The sequence below is a fragment of the Canis lupus genome, chromosome 25 (assembly GCF_011100685.1).
Source record: "Canis lupus familiaris isolate Mischka breed German Shepherd chromosome 25, alternate assembly UU_Cfam_GSD_1.0, whole genome shotgun sequence".
Lineage (NCBI taxonomy): Eukaryota > Metazoa > Chordata > Mammalia > Carnivora > Canidae > Canis > Canis lupus.
Window position 1 is genome coordinate 1,141,788 of NC_049246.1, and position 23,643 is coordinate 1,165,430.

Consider the following 23,643-nt stretch of genomic DNA (forward strand, 5'->3'; position numbering starts at 1 on the left):
TGCAAAGCCACTGCCTTTTCTCTTCCTCACTCCTGCTCCTCCGCATCGTTGCCTTTCTCTCATTCTCGAAAAGGCCCGCCCCCTGAAAACACTGGAACATCTGGTCAAGGTCTGTACCTGAAGCAGAGATGAAGGACTGAAACAATGAACTGGACAAAAATCTGGTCCATGTGACTCTCAGGATGTATGGAGGTGAGTGAAATGATGTTTTGTTTTCCCCCTGAATTATTAGAACAATCATTTCAACATTCCTATTCAGGCTGGGGCCCAGAAATGGCCCTCCGCTGTGACTCACATGGAAGGATGGCATTAGATGCGTCTGGTTAAGGACAAAAATCACTTTTTAAAGCCAGTAGTGTGGGCCCCACTCGTCCCCTTCCTGAACATCCTTTATCCCTTTGAGTGGGAGTGGGGGTCTGAATTTCAAGGATGTTGGGATGGATGGTCCCTTGGATGGGATGAAGTTATCTGCTTTCCTATTCATTTTTAAAAATAAAAGCTGAAATATTTTTAAAGACAACAACATATTCTTTCACCACATTCATTGTATCAAAGCAGCAATGTCCAAAATTATGACCCCCACTTTGCTGATTATACATTCTCAATGCATACTTACTATGGTTCTTGTAACTGGAAATTTAAATTTAACAAAGCTGGGAAATAAAAGCTAACAAAATGGCAGATTTCTCTGACATTATGGGTATATGCATAACTCTAGGCCCCTTCCCTCCCTCCTTCGCTCCTTCTTCCTTTCCTTCCTCCCTCCCTCTCATCTTCCCTCACTTCCCTCTTTTCTCCCCCACTTCAGTTTTAAATATTCAAAGTCATTTGGGTTTGGTCTGTTAGCCATTTACAGCAATGCGTTCTGCTATCCTAGTAAGCCAGATACAGTTTTGTCTACATTTTAAGTACTGATAAATTTGGTTTAGCAATGATAATCTAAGGATTATTTTTGGCCAGATTAGGCGTAAAGAATGTTTTCTTCTAGATGTTTCTAGGCATTGAACAGTACTGTCTTTTACTGCACAGACAGAAAACGTTTGGATAGACTGCCATACAGTATGGGGCACATCAGAACATCAAAGTTCCTCTTTCTGGAACATGTTTTGACTGAAGCTTAATTCACCCTCTAGAGGAATTTAAAGTAGATTCTTTACCTATAACATATATTTGGCAACACTTTGAATTTTAATGTGAACCTGTGCAATGGAGACACAACTAAACCTGGCAGCATATTAATGTCACCAATAGCACATTTTATTTATAGAATTTACCCTCTCCCCAGTTCTCAGTTAAAAGCCCATACACAGTAATTAAGCCATTATAATAACACAATAGGATATAACATAATAGAACTATCCTGCTGTCAAGGCACACAGAGCAGGAAAATCAGGATAACACAAAGGAACACAATACATCCAATTTAGTCTTGCTGTGGAAATGCCATAAACCAGTGCCCTCCAAAGGATAAGTAGGGGGAAAAGTTATTTCCACAGACAACTGGGGATTGAGTCTTCATTTTCAGAAAACAGCAAAGCAACAAGCAAACTAATCAATCAACCAGCCAATCAATCAGTGAGGAGCAATTGTCCATGGCATAGTGAGGAATATAAGGTGCAGTCTTTGTACTCAAGAAGCTTACAATCATTTGGGAAGTAAGGCTTAAGACAAAAATACGGTGTGACAGTAATGCAAGATATATAACAAGAAGGACAGGATTAAACATATAGAAAGCACAGTATATAAATCCAAAGGAAGACCATATTATAACAGCCCAAACATGCTGGAGAAGACTTTACTCAAGAAGGGAGCACTTGAAGTGAACCTAAAAGAATGTTGAAAATTTGCATAGCAAGGAAGGAAAAAGGAAATGATTATAAAATATATGTATATATTAGGAAGCCAGACGTTCAACAAAATATTCATATTCAAATATTTGCATAGCAAGGAAGGAAAAAGGAAATGATTATTATATATAGGTATTGATTTATATAGATATACATATTAAAAGCCAGACGTTCAATAAAATATTCACATTCAATATTTAGTGTGTTAGTTCATAAAATAAAATATCAGACAATTAAATTGTGGATATATTGTCTTTCTTTTAAAATTGAGCAATGATAAAATGATAATATATAGTAAAAATGTAGATACAAGACATATATAATACAATACATAAAAGAAATTCCTATGTAGCAGAGAAAAACGACTGGCAGGAAATATGTCAAATGTTAATTTTTTTAAATGGGAAATAGGAATATGGGTGATCTTTATTTTCAATTTAAACTTTTCTATGTTTTCTGAATCCTATCTAATACAATCTCTACAATGAAGCAAAAACAAAAGGAGGCCAAAAAATCTCAAAATTTATTGTTAATGGCTTCCATATATAAATCTTGCATTCTACTGTTCATTCATCCATAGACTAATGGGTAGAGTGTGTTAAAATGATTTTTCTAGACTAGGTATATGAACTAAATTGTTTCTCTCCAAATTCATATGTTGAAGCCCTATGCCCCAATGTGACTGTATTTGGAGATGAGGCTTTTAAAGAGGTAATTAAGGTTGAATGAGGTTATAAGGGTAGAATCCTAATGCAAAAGGACAGGTATTCCTATAAGAAGATGAGGAGACACTGGGGATATGCATTGCAGAGAAAATCAATGTGAAGACACAGGAGAAGGCAGCCATCTGCAAGTCAAGGAGAGGGGCCTCAGGAGAAATCAAACCTGCCAACACCTTGATCTTGGACTGCTAGTCTCCAGAACTGTGAGAAAGTTAACTTCTGTTGTTTAGACCACTCTGTCTGTGGCGTTTTTCTACGGAAGCCCTAGAAAATGAATATACTATCTTTATATAACTTATATGGATAATATCATTTGTCCACCAATGTTTTTACTATAAAATTAACATTAAAATTACTCATGACACTTATCCCCCAGAGAGAAACTTCAGTACCAGTTATGTCTCTTGGTAATTTTTACTGAGCACAACCATTGGCCATTGGTTAACACCTGAAGAAACTGCAGGTTGTATGAGACACAGAGGATAGTTTCTACGTGCCATGAAAAATAAAAAGTAGTATCAATGGGCCCTGCTGGTCATCTAAAGAGGCCATCCAGGTAGGAGATCCCATTCACTTCTTTTCTTTTGTATGTGGCTCCATTCAGCTCTTCCTTCCAGATTGAACTATTCCCTCAGCTCTGGGTGTGCTCCACTATCAGCCTTCTTTTGGGAACTGCCTTCTATGAAGACTGCCTCTTCACCCAAGGACTCCACCTTTCCTGGGGGCAGCCTCCATCAGATGACTGGCAGATAATTGGAGGCAGATAAAGGTCTGATCCCCTTCTCCCAATTGGAGACATTTCTGAAAGTCCAGCCCAGCTTCAGAACTCACCATGCCATCAGCTGAGACCTTTACTGAGTCCATCATCCAATGTTACCCTCAGGCCAATCTTACTTTCTTCCTTCTGGACAGGTATTAACCCAGAGGCCATACCCTAATAAATTTCCTGTTTGCTAAACCCTATTGCAGAGACTCTAGGGCAGTGACCTACAACATTTCTTGGTTTATCTGCACCATCTCTTCCGGCCCCAAACCCAGATTGCTTATCTATGTAATCTCAAGGCAATTACCTGCACATCAAGGATCATGAAACACCCAGTGAAACATCTGTAATGCACTCAGGGGGCATGTCGACTTCCGGTGAGGAGGAAGATTTATTTTATTTCTTATTTGAATTCCTAGTGATACTGTTGTTGATTACTGGGATTAAGTCATGAAGATTGTTCAGCTCCATCTGCCTTTTCCACCAGGTAGTTTTTGTCCTTATCCAGCCTTAGGAGTTTAAAATGGGGGAATCTAGGTCTCCCTTGGTCTTAAGCAATCGATCTATATTAGAACCTTAGAATATTAAATGTCAAAGCTGAAAAGCACTTTAGAAATTTTCTAACTCTAGAATGGCCAAGGAGTTTTAATACATGTTGTGACTTAGATTCATTAGTAGTAGCTGTTGGAGAGCTGCCTGGAGGATTCTGAGGATGGCCTGGGCTTATTTGCAAAGAGTGTTGTGGTTGGTTATGGATGTCAGGGGTGGATGTGGGATGGGGACTGGTGGCAAGCATTTCACTGACATCCTTGATAACCCTACTCTTCTTTTTTCACTGGAGATAAAACTGACCCAAGGTCAGACTTACCCAAGGTCATATGGCTGGTTATAGGAATTTGAACCATAGCCAATATGTCTCAACTAACAGTCCAGAATCCTACATCCCATGGATGCTATATTTAGCCTCTCAGTCTAAACCCCCTCTGTTCCACCCCTGGTCTACTTCAGCACATGAGTCTTGGGCTGGATCCCAGTCCCCTCTTCCTTCTTGGCTGTCTTCTGTTGCCATATGTGAGCGTGATTCTTTGGGCCAAATTCCTAGGAGTAGTTTCTGTTTCCTCTGTGTCTCTCATAGTTAAGCCCAACAAAGTTCTAGCACTTCAGGATGGGTAAACTTGGTAACAGATTAATTCTCTGCCTCTGATTTGCCTCCCCTCCCATCCGTTCATTTATTCATGAAAACATGTTTTAGGTGCTTGCCATTGGAAATATTAAAATTGTGACCAAAAAGGCTACCAACACTTTCGAGCAGTGACTTAAATGTGTAATTCTGCCCGTTCTGTCTCGTAGTGGACATTTCTCTCTTTTTCCTCCCACTGCCAACAGCATCCTGTTCTTCACCAGGGGTCTTATTCTTCCTTCCCCTTCCACATGATTCTATTGGAGATGTCAGTCACACCAGCCCATGCTATGACTACACAGGTGCATATATGACAAAACCTGTCTATGATAGTTAAATAACGCTGCTCTTCTTTTCCAAAAGATGGTGATGCTCTCTTCTCAGAACCTGGGAATATGTTTTACATATTGGCTTCCATTTACAGATGAGTCTGCTCTTTGAAACACATTGTCATTACATGGCAAAAGGGACTTTGCAGATGGAAGTAGGGTTGTGGACCCTGAGATTATCCTGGGTTATCCAGGTGAGTCCAAAGTGATTTCATGGGCTCTTATAAGTGGTCTCTAGAAGCTGAGAATGGCACACAGAAGAGGGAATAAATTCTGGCAAAAAACTGAATAAGCAGGAAAACAGATTCTCCCCTAGAGCCTACAGAAAGGAATGTATCCTTCCGGCACCACCTCTGCAGGATTTCTGAGCTCCAGAACCATAACTTAATAAATGTGTGCTTTTTAAAGCCACTTGATGCGGCAAGAGAAAACACAAACACCAATCAAATCTCCTGGCCACAGGGACTGGCCCAGAGATGGGCATGTGATTCAAGCTGAGCCAATGAGAGTCCTTCTCCCAAGAGTCCTTTTCCCAAGGGTCCAAGAAGTCTTTTTCTCTTGATGGAAGCTGTAAGTTGCGTGGCCCTGGACCTGCTGGGAGCATAGTCCCTGCCAAGTAGAGAAGCTGATAAAAACTGGGCCAACACATGGCAAGGGTTGGGATGGGAGTCAGTGCAGGTCCTGACAGGGTTCCTCTCCAGCTGGGCTTAGCTCCAGCTGAGGACAGCTCCACCCCTACCCTTCCGTGTCACATAAGCCAATTAACTCCTTCTTTTGTTCATATTCATTTCAGTTGGCTTTCTGCTACTTGTCATTGAAAGACTTCTGATTAATTCATGCCCGTCAAAATACCAATCCCTGGTCTTCCGTACTTCCATACAAGATCACTTCTTCAGTTAACACATCTTCTCTAAAAATAACCCAGTGAATGCATATATCCCTTGTGAGTCTTGGTACATGAGCAGAAATGATTTTATCAAATAACAGCTTCCATTGAGCGATGACAGAGCCCAGAGGGAACAGTACACACAGTAGGGGTTTTGATATAAGAGGGGATGGGGAAAGATCTGGACCATGGGTGTAACAGACCAGGGAGGTGTGGGAGAGGGTGTGGTATAGAGTAAATGAGTGAATGCAGGTGGAGGCAAACCATATTGATCTTGAACACTGGGACAGAAGTAAGGGTTAAAGAAGAGAAGGGAAGTAACCTTCTGGAATCTACGTGGTGCTATATACTTAGCCAAGATTTTCAGTCATCCTCGGCTTTCATGACAATTTTGATAATCTGTCGAATCACAATTCCTGTAAAAGCCAGGTAAGTGGCAGAGCCACCCCAGAGGAAGGAGGACACCTGTTCCTGGGCATGCCCCTAGGGCTGCCAGTGCTCCCCTACATCAAGTGCCTCTCTACCCCTTGGATTAACTGCCCGAGTAGGCTGCTCTGAGGGCTACCAGGGTGGCCACTGAAGTCCTGAGTGGGCACAGACAAAGTGCCCACAGCTTTCTGGAATGTCACAAGGTAGAAAGGCATTTTTCTATAGAAAAGCAACACAAGACAATCTCCCTATGCCATTCGCTTATTGTTGGAGTTTGAAATTCTGCCCAAGTGTTCATAGTTCTTAGTTGTCAGCAGTTTAGCTTGAAACAATAGTGAAAACAGTCCTCTTGGCCTCTACCTAAACTTCAGCAGAGAAAAAACAGCTTCAGAAGTTGAACTTGAATGGTCTCCTTACCTTATTTGCCCTGACCTTGAGTTGCACTGCACTAACAAGGAATCTAGAACATGGGGCATGGAAATGGTGTGTTTATAAGATGAGGCTCAGGCTTACATATTCTTTGAGTCAGAGCCTCTGGAGTTGGTGATTTAGTAGGGATGTGGGAGGGAAGTGTGTTGCCAACTTGAGAACCCCCTTCTTAGGTTCAGCATTTTAAGCAAATTTGAAAACTCTAATCTTTCAGCTTTGGGAGTTTATTTTCTCTTGGAAAATGTCTGGATCCTTGTTCTCTGTAAGAAGGGAAGGAAAAGGCTAAGAGTGAAGATGACAGGTTTACTTGGGCATGAAATCACTGTTGGCCAACTCATTATGTTTGAGTTAAGTGTCAAAAAATCTGCAATTTACAAAAGAAGTTTTCCTGAAATTACACATGGGATGGATAATTGAGAGCAAACTGCCTGGGCAGTCCGGCTGGAGCAGTACTGCCCTTTCTGGGAACTTGTCCCTCCCAGTGTAGAGCCCCTGGGACAAGTTGTTTCCAGCACCAGGGTCTGACCCACACCTGCTGAAGTCTCCAGCCCCTGGCCTTGCCCAAATGCCCTCATTTTCTGAGCAGCCCTGAGGCAAGTCTCTAGTTTGTTTGTAAGATCTGTAAGTATTCAGTTTTGTAGTTCCACCTGATAATTTTTTATGTGAATCCTGGGAAAATTGGTAAACAATTAGAGTTTTATATGGCCTGAAAGGGAGGGAAGCTGTATCCTCCCCATTTAGCAATAAGTGATTGACAGCTTCTCTATCTGCAATGGACGGTCACCAATGCCATCAGAATCTAGAAGTGGACATTCTAGAGTTTTCTATTTGTACTTTTTGTAGTTCTGATCCGTAACTATCTCATCTCCCTATCTTTTGGCTGCTTTAATACATGGAAGAATATTCTCAAATTCCATGATAGCATGCAGGGCCTATCTGGAAGCCCACAACAGGCCATGAAATTTTAGGTCAGTGCAGTAAATGGCTTATTTCAAAAAGCCTATACATAATGTGGCTTTCTCAGTTAATGTCCTGCATACAGGGTTTTCTTAACTCTCATTTGTTTATTGTTTCTGTGTGTGTGTGTGTGTGTGCGCGCGCAGCACACATACGTGCGCGCAGATGTTAGGAGTTTATACCATTGTTAATTGACATTAATAGTATTATTTGTCATTCAGGGAGCACCAAATTAATCTTTAAAAACTGAGAGTAAATTATAAATGTTACCCAAAGAAAGAGAGAATCTGGAAAGAGTCAGTGAGCATAGGGACCTCTTTAGAAATATTGGCATAAGTTTTGCAAATTTTGGCTTCCCACATGAGGCCCAGTGGTGTGGACCAGCTTTCTGTTCCAATGCCAAATGGTCCCTTGCTATAGGGAGCAAGGATTGAGTATACTCTGTGCCCATAGGAAGGAAGGGCTATTTTATGCCCAGGGTGTTCATATGATCCGAGTACAGACCAAGGGAAGTTCCTCTCCTCTGATATCAGACGGTCTATGAAGAAGCAAAAGCTCCCCAGTGAACAGCCTTTCCCCTGGCCTCTCCTGACTGAAGTGTAAATGATTTTTGAGAGCGGACTAAGCCGGTCAATAAATTCATTCTTTGAACTTCTCTGACTGGGTAGTGGTTCTGAGACTTTGAAAATCTTCAAAGATCTCAGCCTGTGAAATCAATAGCTCATGTTTCAAGTTGCCGGAGTTAAGGCAAGAATTCCGCTCAAGGAGCACTGTGTTGAGGACCTGGTACATGGGAAGTAGTGTTCTGGACACTAAAGATGCTACTGAGCGAGGAAGAGCACAGTCCCAGCCCGTGAGGAGCAATCTGGAAAAGAACAGAGGACAAGGACATACATGCCAGTAGGCCTAGTAAAGACAGCTGCAGGAACCCAGGATGAGGATAGGCACATTGGGTTGGGCTTGGAGGAGGGAAGATGGGGAGGGCTAAGGGCTCTTCTCATGCAAGTACTTAGGTAAGTCAAAAGTTGGGGAACCACAAAAGTGATCCAAAATATCCTATCCTTGTGCATTTCTTGACTGAAAAGTTTAAAACAGTAACACAAATACTAATGACACCTAATATTTATCAAGCATGTACCCAATATCAGATGTTATGAATTTATGTAAATTATGTCCTTTAATCCTTACCATAAATTCTGAGATTTGTAAAGCCACTCCTTTTTTTTTTAAAAAAAGATTTATTTATTTGTTTGTTTATTTATTTATGAGAGACACACAGAGAGAGGCAGAGACATAGGCAGAGGGAGAAGCAGGCTCTCCACGGGGAGTCCGATGTGGGACTCCATCTGGGGACCTGAGCTGAAGGCTGATGCTCAATCACTGAGCCACCCAGGAGTCCCCCTTTGTTTTTCAGATGAGAAAACTAAAACTCAGAGAGGTCAAGTAACTTGGCCAGGATTCTTCAGCTAGTTAGTATAAGAACTGGGGTAAAAATCCATGTCTACCCATGTAAGTCCAGTGTCTTCCCCCTAAATCTTTCTTTTCTTTCTTTCTTTCTTTCTTTCTTTCTTTCTTTCTTTCTTTCTTTCTTTCTTTCTTTCTTTCTTTCTTCTTTTCTTTTCTTTTCTTTCTTTTCTTTTCTTTTTTTGGATTGCCTTTTCTTTTCTTTTTTCCTTTTTATTCATTGTTGAGACCTGAAGAAGAGTCCTGTGGTCCTGGATCCTGAAAAGGGTCTACCAGAATTCAGGAGATCTTGTGCCTCTCTTGATCAAAGGCATGGCTCCTGGCAGCTGGGACCTATGTCTCACCGCATGCACCATGCATCACTAGCTTCCAGGTGCCAGGGTCTGGGGCTGAGGCCACACATATCCACAGTTGTCTGCACAGGGCCTGGCTCCACCGCAGGCTCTACGAAGTGAATGCCCGGGATGGGTCTTCTTTCTTTGCCAGGTTACTTCCCTCATCCATCTGCCTCATTGGCTTTTAATACAAGCAGGAAACAAAACTGAGAAAAGGAAAACGATGCTTTATAGAAAAGGAAAAGCATCTTCCTTTAGCCAGTGGGGCTCTGAGAAGGGGAGTGATGACTAAGGTTTGTGGGATACTGTTACCTGGCAGTGTTACCTGGTGATAAGGAGCCACAGAAGCCAGAGGCAGAATGGGCGATGCCATTGGTGCCTGTCCCTGGCTGATGCCCAAGTGTCTTGTCAGCTGAGGGTGGCAGTAGGGGCTGTCAACTTCAAGGAGGATGCCAACCAAGCCTGCAACACCCGGGGGGCAAACAGTTGAAGAAAACACATACTCGAGGAGAATGTTTGGCTTACAGATGTCACTAAGCTGAAGCTGTGATTCCTAAGAGCAAATAAATCACTGCTTGCAACATTAGATCCCACCAACCTGATGCTCTCTCTCCTTACCCACAAGTGAGAAAGGATACAGGATAAACCACTTCTTGGCTGCCAGTCCTGGGACTCATTGATGAGCCAGTACACTGTGTTGAGTAAATCAGTAGTGGTGGACTCCCTTCCATGTTACTGAGGAGCAAGCCAGGGCAAACACATATTCTGATACACGTTGAGTGGGCAGGCCGAGGCACAGCGTGTCCTGCGCTCTTTCCCTTTGGCTCAGGTGTGAGATGTGGGTTGGCTATCACTGTATACTGGGGCAGGCATGATTGCGTCTTCTGACTTCAGAGGTCATTGTTCTTTAAGGTTGTATGCTCAGGAGCAGATGATCTGTCAGACGTAGGGCACCTGCTCTTTCCCAGTGAAGAGCCACTGATCAAAAACCACACTGGGCTTTGCAAACAGTGCTCACAAGCAGCAGCCAAAGGATGCTCTGTTGTGTGGTGTCTAGGCAATACTTCCATGCACCTTTGTGTCTTAACAGTATGTTTTCAATGATTAATAGAAAATATCCATCCCTATGCTTAGGAAATTGAGACAAAAATACAGCTATACTCTCATCATCCTAATTTGCTAATTATTGACACGCTTGCATACAAATTCCTAGTCATTTTATCTAAACTTTTTTTTTTTTTTTTTTTTTTTTACATATCTGTGGTTCAAGTCCACAACCATTCACTGAGCACCTACTAGTTACCAAGGCTGCTGAAGAAGTTCTGGGGGTTTTGGGGAATATCCACTTAACCAAATGGTAAGTGACTTAAATGATTTTTAAAATGAAATCAGATATGGTTAAACTATGCAGTAGAGGCAAACAAATGTGCATGAATCAAATGTCAATTCCAGCTAAGACTTCAAAGATGGACTAGTACTATACAGCCTCAGTGTGTGGGGTGGAATAAGTGGGCTAGCAGCAGGCTTCCTTAGGAGGCCTTTGCAGCTGATTGAGGACCATCCCATGAGAGATGAAGAAAACCCATTGAGGACTGGACAGAATGGAGGACAGGTATTCTTACAATGTGGAGTTGAGAGGTCTTGGGAGCTGGTATGTATAAGACAAGAGGCAGAGGAAGGAGTTGATATTTTAAACTAGTTTCCTTGGATATTTTACAGAAATTGGGTTTGTGTGGCTCTTGATCCTTATGGCAGCACACTGTCTATTACAGCTGCCCGACAATAATGCAGATAGCAGTCAGAATCTTAGCTTGCACTGACTGAGTTCCCTCTATGGGCTAGGCATCGTGCTGACCTCTTCGCATGCGTTATCTTGTTTAAGCTTTACAACCACCTATGAGGAAGGTTCTATTGTTATATTTCCTTTACAGATGAAAAAATTGAGGGTCCGAGATGTTAGGCAACTTGCTCAAGATTAAACAGCTTTTCACACGCTAGCACCCACGTGGCTGAAACATCAGGAAGTCATCTTCCAAGATGAGAGACCTCACAAAAATATTAACAGCACCTCCTCAGTTTTATTAGAGTCCATTGAGTATGAATCTTTCTGCATAATGTAGTTCTTTTGGATATTAGAAACATAGTCCCGGGATCCCTGGGTGGCGCAGCGGTTTGGCGCCTGCCTTTGGCCCAGGGCGCGATCCTGGAGATCCGGGATTGAATCCCATGTCAGGCTCCCGGTGCATGGAGCCTGTTTCTCCCTCTGCCTGTGTCTCTGCCTCTCTCTCTCTCACTGTGTGCCTATCATGAATAAATAAAAATTAAAAAAAAAAAAAAAAAAAGAAACATAGTCCCTTTTGTATGCCTTTTTTTAAATTTTATTTTTATTTTTTTATTGGTGTTCAATTTACCAACATACAGAATAACCCCCAGTGCCCGTCACCCAATCACTCCCACCCCCTGCCCTCCTCCCCTTCCACCACCCCTAGTTCGTTTCCCAGAGTCAGGAGTCTTTACGTTCTGTCTCCCTTTCTGATATTTCCCACACATTTCTTCTCCCTTCCCTTATATTCCCTTTCACTATTATTTATATTCCCCACATGAATGAGAACATACAATGTTTGTCCTTCTCCGACTGACTTACTTCACTCAGCATAATACCCTCCAGTTCCATCCACGTTGAAGCAAATGGTGGGTATTTGTCATTTCTAATGGCTGAGGAATATTCCATTGTACACATATACCACATCTTCTTTATCCACTCATCTGTCGATGGACACCGAGGCTCCTTCTACAGCTTGGCCATTGTGGACATTGCTGCTATAAACATTGGGGTGCAGGTGTCCTGGCGTTTCATTGCATCTGTATCTTTGGGGTAAATCCCCAACAGTTTGTATGCCTTTTATAAAGCTTTAACAACTTGGTGAGAAGGCCTTTTAAAAGATAGCCTATAAATCTCTGGTCTCTTATGTAGATTATTCTGTATATCATTTAACCTTTGATTGAAGGGTTGTTTGGCTTTCAGGAGCATCCAAACTGTCATTCGGAGAGGCTCTCAGGGTGCCAAGATGGGTGGGGTTCTTGGTCTCCCTGGAGCTGGCCCCTGTCTGCCACTGCCTGCAGCCTCCATTCCCTGTCTGCCACCTCTGGTCCCCGCTTCCCTTGTCCTCTCCATGTTTATCTTCCTACTTTCCTTTCCCATCACTTCCTTGCTCAGCTTCCACAGGAAGCATATTGGCTCTTGATGCGAAAGGCTGCTGTGTACCAAGTGCCAGACTCTGTGAAGTCTCTACATGGTCCTGGTTCATCCTCACCACTGTCCTGGGGGCATCTCAGACTCAGCTTCCAGCCGAGAACACTGGCTTAGCCATAAGGCCATTTGTGTCTCCACGCTTACTTGCTTTTTTGAGTGTGGAGCTGGGATTTGAACTCATGTCTATCTAATTCCAATCCCATTTTCCTTAAGATGTGGGTAGTGCCATCTGTAATAACTGGGCCTGCTCTTGGCCTTGCACATGACAAATGAAGGCATAGCCGTAGCCTACATTGCTTCTGGCTTGTTTTCACTAGAGCGACAATAAGCTCAAGGAGTATTAGGGAGGTAGCAGAGTCCTGCATGATACTCGGTAAGGAGCTCAGGTTCTGGAGACAGAGCTGAGGCTAAGCCCTTCATCTGCACACACTTGCTCTGTGACTTGGGAGTAATACCAATGGGGCAGGGGTGTTGCTGAGGTGCAAACAGCGGCAATCTTGTTTATGCGCGGACATTGCCACTCCAGTCGCCTGCCAGGCAGGGTGAGCATTTCTCTTTCTCTCTGCACCCGTGCCTTACCCTGTGCCCTTCTGTCCAGCTCAGGTCTGTGCGGCTGCTGTCTTGCCCCCTCTCCCATCCCTCCCCCTCCTTCTTTCCTCTCTCCCTGCCTCTGTCTCCTCTTTCCTCCCACCTCTTCCTACCTCCTCCTCCCTAGACTCACTCCCTTTCTTCTAGTCCCCAGATGGCCCCTGACCCTACAAGTTGCTGATTCCAGGTAACCCAGCGGTTGCTGCTGGCATGTTCCTGTACCTTGGCATGCGGCATTCCTCCCCAGCAGCCATGTCTGCCTCGAGCATGCAGCCTGCTGTAGAGTGCAAGTTGCTACCCTGCCACCGATTATGCCCATGTATCATAATTGTGCGTTTTTTTCCTTGAAAGCCAAATGATGAAGCTAATAGGGTTCATGCTGAGAACAGATGTTCTTATTTCTGCCCAGATGCTGTACATGGCAAGGATTCTCTGATTCTTTTGTACTTTCATTTAAAGTGTTGCTGGTTGAAAGGTTCTTGGGAAGGGCTGAAAAATCATGCTGTCCTTCCAGTAAAGAACTGGGCACAGGTCTTGAGGGGGTGTGAAGTAGCCATCCTTGGCATTTTATAATCCATCTGCTTCCTGAGGACATTATCCTGTTCCTATTTGAAAACTGCCTTTGCTCGCATTTTATAATTAGGCATTCAGATTTTCGCTTTTCTAGTTGTTTCAATCTCAGGGTAATGTGGCAATTAACAATTCTTCCATTTTCTGCTTTATTTCCTCTTCTCTCCATACTTGGAATTCATGGAAGGTTTTTCCTTTCCATTAAGAATGCTGAAAGACTAGGATAGTGTTATTCATTCATTTAATATTTATCGAGTGCCTTCCATGTGCAAGGCACTAGTGTATGAAACAGACAAACTTTCCACTTTCATAGGGACAATGTTCTGGTCAGGGAAGTCAGGCAATAAACAAACAAATAAATAAACTCATTTCAGATTGAGGAAGTGCTACAAAAAAGGAGCAAGATGGAAAATACAGACAAATTGGGAAGTGAGGGTGACTTTGTATAGAGTGGTCAAGGAAAGTCAGTGAAGTTGAGGTAAGGGGAGAACATTCTAGAAAGGACAAGTGCAAAGGCCCTGGGGCAGTGAAGAGTTGGGACATTAAAGGCCAGCATGGTTGGATGTGCTGAGAGCATGGGAGAAGCAAGACAAAGTCAGAGTGGATCCTATATACCAGCACCTGGCTAAACTCTACAAGGAGTTCCTTAACCAACACTTGATGGTGGGGCTGATAAGTAGTACACGTGTTCTCCTTTACCCGTTAGGGAAAGATTAACTCAGGCACATGAGCTTAGTATGGCCTGTGCCCATGGTCACACAGCTAGCAATATGGAGAGCTAGGATTAGACTTTTTATCTCTCTGGCTTCAAAACCCATGCTACTAATCAGTGCATGTGTCACCTTGTGCTTTAACACAAGGAAGAATGTTCTCAAATAATGGAAGGAGAATATGTGAGCTCCTTGTTGTTGGAGGTGCTCAAGCTGAGATGCCATCATTACTCAGGGAGGTTTGTAGGCAGAGATGTGGCTGCATGACTTCCAATCCCTCTTCCAACCCTGAGATGTCACAGTGGTTCAGGAGCTAAGGAATTATGGGCCAGCTTGTTCACAGCTGTGGAGAGGTAGAGAGCCCAGCAAGGGCATAGGCTTCTCTCTTCAGATGTACTCTGCATATTTGCCACTCTGTTCCAGCAAGAGCCTATATGTATGTTGTCCACTCTGTTTCATAGATCTCAAACCTGTGAAAAACCAAATGGGAAGCACTGAGATGGTGGCCTCAGAAGTGGGGATTGGCAATGACTCACCTTATATTTTTCAACATTTTCCATCCTGAGCTACTTCTTAGTTAAAAGTACCACAATTATTAGGAATGGCCCTTCTGTATAAAAAAGCGCTTCTTTTTAATTTTCTGAAACTATTGCAAGCTGATAAGCACATTGCTTGATTTCCCCAGTCCTGAAATGGGTGATCTAGGTGGAGAAATAGTGGGACCTGGAGATGGGCACAGATAGAAAAGTGTTCTGGGCAGAGAATATACCAAGCGTAGATCTGCTGGTCTCCCAGACCTGCCTGAGGCCCTACCTTCAGAAATGCTTTCCTTCAGGTCAGAGGGAAGGGACCTCCTTTCCCACATGTTGGTTGTATAAAATAGCAACTGGCATCTATTAGTTTGAACCATTGGAAACTGCAATATTTTTGGTTGAATTGGCTAAATATAGTAATATGGAATAATAGTAATAATACTAGCAATTAAGCAAGTGGTAGGCATTGAAGTTTGCTCATTAGTACTTGGATCTGCAAAGGATTGTAATGTGTTATTTTCTTTGATGGTCTCATTTCTCACTTGATAGCAGAAGGGTGGCTAAGGGAGGGAAAGCATGGTTTTTAATTTTCTGATTTAATGCAATTCTGGCTCTCTGATTTCAAACAGCCTCTTTTATGTTAACAGAGTTCATTTTGAGAAAATATTGGTCCTTTGGGATTTCTTCCTGCTCCTCTCCTCTTTCCCTTCATCTAACAGTGCCACAGTCTCAGAGCAGCTCAGGTCACATTATGGGGCAGGGGAAGGAGTCCTCAAGGGTGTCCCCGGGTCCTTGCTGGGTGTCCCTGGGTCCTTGCTGGCCTTGCCAGAACTGGGTGTCCACCAGTGTGAGTGACTTCGGCAGGCTCCTGGGGACACCTATAGGCTGGGCCTCTGCCTCCGCCTGGAGGCCCTTGGAGCTGTTGCCTCCTCTTCCTGATAGTCTTCTTTCTGATCTTTTGGTTTTTGTAGCATCGCTGAGATCCGTGGGGGCTGGTAAACTTTTAACCGCCTTCTTTCTGCGTGCCTCCATCGAGTGGGGCTCCGGAGGCTGCGCCTGTGCTTCCCTCTGTCCAGGCTTCTCTGCCCGCTTGTGGACCATACCAGATATGCTGGATCCCAGTGAGGCTTTCTGCAAAAGGCTTTCAGGCTTTGCCCAAGGAGGAGGGACCCTGACCTCGGTATGCTAGTAGTTTCTCAAACACATAGAGAGCTTCGAGGAATTTCATCTCCTCTCCCAGCTTCCCTCAAGATTCACTTTAATGGTAATGGGCAAAGAGAAGTGGGGACCCTCCTGGGGGGAGTGGGGACCCTCCTGGGGCTGACTCCTGCCCAATTCCACCCCCCCCTTTTTTTTTTAGCACAAACACATTTATTTACTAGCCAAAGGGATGATCCTAATTAAATCAACACTTTGAAATATTCGCATGTAAAATGTTTGTGATAAAGATAATTGAACACAGTGATGAAAAAAAAGCAGTATGGAGAATCGCTCATTGAACTGAGCTTGTTCATCCTCACAGCTAATTCCTGTCCAAAATGATGGAATTTTTACTCTACTTTTTCATAGACCTGAGTACCGGTGACACTGTTCGTGATGCATTCCGCCACTAATTTCCCATCTTCCAATTTTCTTGTTATCGTGCTTTCCTTGCCGTCCCGTTCCTGATGTGGAGCCGGCCGCCGTCTGTGCAGTCGCAGACAGTCTGAGTTCTCCTGCCATCAGCTGCAGCTGCTTCAAACTCCTCTCCCAGACGACATGAAAACTGTGTTGTTTTCAAAGTGCTCCCAGTTTTTACGGCGAGGTTTTTGCCGCCAGAAGAGATGACACGGTCTGGTTCGGCCGCCGCACTCGGCAGAGCCACTCCCACTCCTACGCCCTTCCCGGGTCCGCCGCAGCCTCTGTGCTCGGGCCGGGCCGCAGGGGGCCGCGTGGGCGCCCCGGGGGGGGGGGCAGGAGCCCGGTCACGCCGCGCGCCCTCCCCTCCGCCAAGGCGCCAGCGTGTATCAGGGAACACCTCGCCGAGGGGCGAAGGTGGCGTCGATCCTAAGCGGGGACCGCGAGGATCTTCTTCCAAGTCTGGAACGTGGAAAGGCGAGGACCTTCAGACCACGAAGAAGGAGTTGACCCAGATGAAACAGAAGGTGGACTCTCTACTGGAAAGCCTGGAAAAAATTGAGAAAGAACAGAGCAAACAAGGAGAGATGGAGAATGCTAAGTCAGAAGAGGAGCAGAGCAGCAGCTCCCTGAAGAAAGAGGAGACCAAGGTGCAGATGGAGTCTGAGGGGTGCAGAGCACTCTGCTGAGGAGGGGGACTCACTGGACGACGAGGACAATGAAGCTCGGGGGGATGACCGCCTGCAGTTGATCAAGGATGATGAACAAGAGGCTGAGGAAAGAGGATGACAGAGACAGCGCCAATGGCGAGGAGGACTCTTAAGCACATAGTGGGGTTTAGAAATCTTGTCCCATTATTTCTCTACCTAGGCGCTTGTCTAAGATCAAAATTTTTACCAGATCCTCTCGCCTAGTATCTTCTTCAGCACATGCCCACTGTTCTCCCCATCCTTATCCTTCCCATGTTCATTAATTCATATTGCCCTGTGCCTAGTCCCACTTTCACTTCCTTTGATGTTCCTAGTAGTTACGTTAAGTCTTACCCTGTAATTTTTGCTTTTAATTTTGGTACCTTTTTATGACTTAACAATAAAAAGGATGTGTGGTTTTTTAAAAAAACAAAACAACAACAACAACAACAAAAAACAGGAGACTCTTCCTGTCTCCTCCTACTTCCCTTCTGGGTGGAAAGAGCTCCCCTTAATGTCAGATCACCCTCTTTTCCTCCTTGATGGAAGTTTTCTGCAGATTAATTTATGTGTTTCTACTTTATAACATTCTCTGGTCTTGGTGGAATGAACGTCACCCTTGCTTGGGAATCAGTGTTAGGGTCCATTTGAGAGACAGTATGCTTGATTTCTATGAAAGGTGAGATAGGTGCCAATCACTTTGATTTGATCCTCCTAACAACCCTGTCTACAAACTCATTTTATAGCTGATGCAACATAGGTGGAGAGATGGAATGATGTGTCTGAGATCATGCAGAATGATTGTTGCTGCAGAACCAGGATTTAGAATCAGACCTCCCAGACTATAAAATGTAAGGAGTGCACATTAGCTGTAACCATCACGTCTGAAATATTGCTAATACTAGGGCACCTGGGTGGTTCAGTCAGTTGAGTGTCCTGCTCTTAGTTTTGGCTTAGGTCCTAATCGTGGGGTCCTAGGATTGAGCCCTGCGCCCTCAGTGTGAAGTCTGCTGGAGAGTCTCTCCCTCTCCCTCTGCTCCTTCGCCTGATTACATGCACTGTCTCTCTTTCTAAGATCAATCAATAAAATCTTTAAAACATCACTAATACAGCACATATGTGTATCATATAAGTGTGCTTTTTGTGGGAACACCATATATTCAGATTCAGTGTTCTATTCCCAGGGCGAGTGTAGGCTGAATGACAGGCTGTCTGAGAGAAGCTACCAGCAGATGGTCGCGGCCAGCAATCAGAAGTGGAGAACATTGTTTTGGAGTCAAAGTGATGGTGAACCATGAACCCCAGAGGCAGGTAGGAAGAGCAGCAGCAGACTTAGCAAACATTGCCAGCTCCCACAGACCAGCTGATGGCCTGTGTGAGCCCAGAATGGAAAAGATTGTCACATGTTGGGTGCCTGGCCTGGACCTCACATCAGGCGGTGAGTATTGTCCATTCTGACCATGAAGGTCAGAGACTAAGGCATGAATACAGTGTGGGTCTAGTTGCTCTGGCTTCTCACTATGCCAACCTGTCAGCCCAGTGTGGGAACTCGGAGAGACAGGGCCTGGGAAGATCCTCCTGGCTACTCTCGCTCATGAGGACTTATGTAAGGCACAGGTGCCATGATTGTTGTGGGCCAGAGCACATACTACAGGACTGTCAAGGCCAATGAGCGAGACCTGAATGTCATGGGTGTAACTAGCTTTAGGGCTTCCATGGGAAGCATCGCTGTGTGAACTCACAATAGAGATGACATTTGACTTGGCTTCTGAATGGTGAGTGAGAGTTTGCCAAATAAGAAGTGGCAGAAGGTATTCTAAAGAACAGGAAACAGCAAATGCAAAGGTGTCAGAGCAGAAAGGTATGTCTATATGTGGGATCTAAAGAATACTTTGTTGCAGGGCTGGTGCCCATTATGCTGTGTGTTCTTGGGAGGTTGTATTTTCTACTCCCAAATGCACTTTCGGACATCATCATGGTGACAAATGTCTGCTCCCCTGCTTTGTCCCTGACTATTTCCTAGCCCCTCCCTAAGTGGAGCTTACTTCTCACTCTGACCTCGGCCCACAGACTCAGCCCACCCTGATCCTTAGCACCAGGCAATGACTTTTGTAACAAAAGAGCTCTGGTTTAATTCTGGATTTTACTTGATCTTTCTCTGGTGAAGACTTCAGCTTGGTCCTCAGAGACTCATAGATAGGCCCATAGCCCCGTGTCCTCCTGGTTTTACAGATCTTCAAACATTTGAGTCCTTTTTTTGAAACTTAAGCTCAATGACTGGAGACCTAACACGTGCTGTAAAATTCCTGTGGTGCAGCTGCCTCTAAATTGATCCATTATTTGTTTAGAGGAGCTACTTTTTTCATCATTCTCTGAAAAAAATCTTGATACTAATTATTTATTGTTTCCAAAATTGCCTCAGTCTCCATGTGTTGGCTCTGAGGTTTTCTCTCAGTTACCACTTTGTATACTCTGTGCTCTAAATTATTAGTGCTAAGCCCATTCCTTATGTGCTCCATACTATATCCACATTGGGAGTCCATCCTCCCTTCTTCCTTCTTTCCTTCCTTCCTTCCTTCCTTCCTTCCTTCCTTGAGTGCCTTACTATGTGCTAAGCACTGGAAATAGAGCAGTAAGCAAGACAAAGTCTCTGGTATCATAAGCTTAAGTTTTAGTAAAGGAAGTCTGATAATACCCAAATAAATAAGTCAATCGGCAAGGTATTTAAAGACAAAAGATTGATGTGTTAGAGAGAATCTGACAGAAGGTAGAGAAGTGGTAGTGGGATGACCTCTCAGGGGACCTCTTTTTGTCATTTAAAAAGAGAAACTAAATGACGAAAACAGCTGAGGGAAGCACACTCCAAAAAGTAGGAATGGCAAGAGCATTTGCCACGTGGTGGGAAAAAAAAGCTTGAAGGCTTGCAAGAAGCAGTGGGGCATGCCATGAGACAGGTTAATAGACAAGAGCCCAATCTTGGGGAACAAGGCAAAGTTTTCATATTTTATTCTAATAGCACACTATGTTGATCCATGTTATGTGGGATCTATGTTAGTTAGGATGGATTAATAAAAAATGATTGCATTGGAAGATTCAAAGACTATACTGTGAGGATGGAGGCTTCAGTGAGGGTAAGAGCCACACTGAGAGACAGAAGTGCCCCATGCTTTTGTAGTGTTCAGGAGGCTACAGGGAGACAGCCAGTTTTCTAAATTCTTTTTTTTTAATATATATTTTATTTATTTATTCATGAGAGACAGAAAGAGAGAGAGGGGCAGAGACATAGGCAGAGGGTGAAGCAGGCTCCATGCAGGGAGCCTGACGTGGGACTCAATCCTGAGTCTCCAGGATCACACCCTGGGCTGAAGGGGCGCTAAACCGCTGAGCCACCCGGGCTGCCCGAGACTGCCAGTTTTCATCTTAAATGTCCATCATCAAGTCCAGAGGATAGAAATTGCTACCAACCCTTTAGCCTGGTAGCATCATATTCTTTCTTGAGAAGGTGTGTGTGTGTGTGTGTGTGTGTGTGTGTGTGTGTGTGCGCGCGCATGCAGGGAACATGAAATGTATGTCAGGCTGAACTTCTCATTTGTTTCCATTTTGTAACTCAAATAGCACATTGGCTTGGGTACTTTTGAGATGTCAGCTCTGGCTAAGAACTAGTGCAATTACAAACAGGGAAAAGGTATCAACGGGTCACCAAAACAAAGCACTTTCAGAACAAAAGTCAATATTGGCTTGCATAAACTACAGTGATTTCTTCCAAATTTTATTTAAGAAATAATTTTTTTGCATTAAAGGCATATAACTAACAACAGTGACATAGATTCATTTTGCATCAAAAGAGATTGCGCTCACTCACAAATTTGTGCTGCCACATCCATTTAAGTTATGTAAACTGTGAGGGAAGGTTTCTCTTGCATATCAGTTGAACTGGACCATAAAATGATATAGTTACCTAAAGAATTGTTACACATAATACTTATCTATACAAATCAAAATTGTCTTAGTACAATAGATTCTGAGGTTAAGACACCGACTGCCCTCCATCACTGCTAGCTTAAAATACCGAAGTACCCTTGTGTCTTTATTAATTGACTCTGCATTTTATAAATACTGGAGAGCTAACAAATAACTAATACCATGGGAAAAAGTGAAGGAAAATTAATTCCAAGTGAAAGATAAGAAAAAAGGCAAGAGGACAGGGGTAAAGGAGTCCTAGGCCGGGTGGAAGACTACTTTTTCCCGGCAGCCTCCTCTGGTGTTAAAGCATCAATATCTTTATGCCTTTTTTTGACAGTTGTCACAATTACAACAACTATTATGTAAACACAACATAGACTCAACATAGACATAAACTTATACCTGTATACACACATATGCATGTACAAACACATGCATATAATACATATGCATTGATTACAAAGGCATTTCACAAACATTCACTTATTCATTTAAATGACAGATATTTGAACTCTACAAAGTGCCAGACACTCTTCCAGGTAGTAAGAATATAGCGGTGAACAAAAAAGACAAAATCTCTGCCCTCAAAGAATTTCCATTAATTTTAATAATTCTGGGTTATTCTGTCAGATATTGATACCGTATTTGGCTTAGCCATTCTCCAATTGGTTTTGTGATCTAGTTGTTTCTCATAATTATAGAAGGTCCGCAAATTACGATGGTTCCGACTTAATGATTTTAGACTTTATGATGGTGAGAAAGAGGTACCCATTCAGTAGGAACCATACTTTGAATATTGCATTTTGACGTTTTCTTGGGCAGACAATATGCAGTGTGACCGTCTCCTGTGATAGCTGGGCAATGGCCACAAGGGTGAACAACTCATACACTGATAATCACTCTGTATCCATAGGACCATTCTACTTTTGTACCGTCAGTATAGTAGTTGATAAATTGCATGTGATATTCAACACTTCATTATAAAATAGGCATTGTGTTAGATGATTTTGCCCAAAAAAGGCTAGTTTAAGCTTTCTGAGCATGCTTAAAGTCAGCTAGGCTAAACGATGGTTTGGTGGGTTATGTGTATAAATACATTTTTGATTTGTGACATCATCTACTTTTGATGAGCTTGATGAGGACGTAACTCCATTGTAAATCCAAGAAGATTTGTATTAAAAAATGTTGCACTAAGCATCCTTGTACATTTTTGTTCTATCTGTAGGATAGATTTTTTATTTAAAACTTCTACAAAAAGTTATTCCCCCAATTAAAAGCTTTGAAATGAGTTTCATTATGAATTATGCATTGTGATTAATGCCATTTTGCCAAATCTAGAAAATCATTTTAATAAAAGATTAGGGGAAAACTCCTCTTGTGTTCTTTTTCTATTTCCCTGCCTTTTGCCATATGCCAAAAAAAAATTTTTTTTTTTAATGATTTCCTTGCCAGTAACTACTCTTGGCATAGCCAGAAGCTGAACATCTTGGGGGCGGGGAGGAGGCGGAAAGGAGCATTTGGCTCCAAATTGCATAATTTGGCAAGTTTTCCTACTACGGTAGTCATGTTTTTGCAAGATTCAGTGAACTTTCTAAAGGCTGACTCTCCATCGATAGTTTGCTGCAGCAAAACCATGACAGCATGGCTGCCTCTCTCTCTTGACTCACTCCTCTCTTCCCTGTAGTTCAGGGCTCTGTGGAGGTCATTTGTTCAGGTTCTCTCGCCTAGTGCTGTAGGCCTTGCTTCTTCTTTATTCCTTCTTGCATTTAAACTCTTTTTTGAGTACAGGGGACACACAATGTAACACTAGTTTCAGGTGTGCAATATAGAGATTTGATATGTCTGTACATTACTGTGCTCATGGCAAGTGTAGCTACCATCTATCACCATACATGGCTTTTACAATTTTATTGACTCTATTCCTTAACAGTAGCAAATATTCTTGAGCACTTACTCTGTGCTAGGCACTGTGATAAGCCTTCATCTTTTTTGTTTCATTCCCTTAAGAACCCTACAATGTAGGAACCATCCTTCTCATCTCCCATGTGGGAAAATAAAAGATGAGAAAGCAAGTGCTCAAAGTGCACACAGCTATAAGTTGGAAGATCTGGGATTTTTTTTTTTTAAGATTTCATTTATTTATTCATGAGAGATACAGAGAGAGAGAGAGAGAGAGAGAGAGAGGCAGAGACACAGGCAGAAGGAGAAGCAAGCTCCATTCCATGCAGGGAGCCTGATGTGGGACTCCATCCCGGGTCTCCAGGACCACACTCCGGGCTGAGGGCAGCACTAAACCGCTGAGCCACCCAGGCTGCCCAAGATCTGGGATTTGAAGCCAGGTCTTTTGGATTCTGGACCCCCACAGTTCTTTTTTTTTTT

The 23,643-nt window shown here is 43.3% G+C and overlaps 2 pseudogenes; one reads left to right on the plus strand and one right to left on the minus strand.

The window, feature by feature from the left end:
• Positions 1-16,545: 16,545 nt before the first annotated feature.
• On the minus strand, positions 16,546-16,868 carry LOC100683497 (annotated as a pseudogene).
• A 16-nt stretch (positions 16,869-16,884) lies between these two features.
• LOC100683578 lies at positions 16,885-18,457 on the plus strand (annotated as a pseudogene).
• The last annotated feature ends 5,186 nt before the right edge of the window (positions 18,458-23,643 follow it).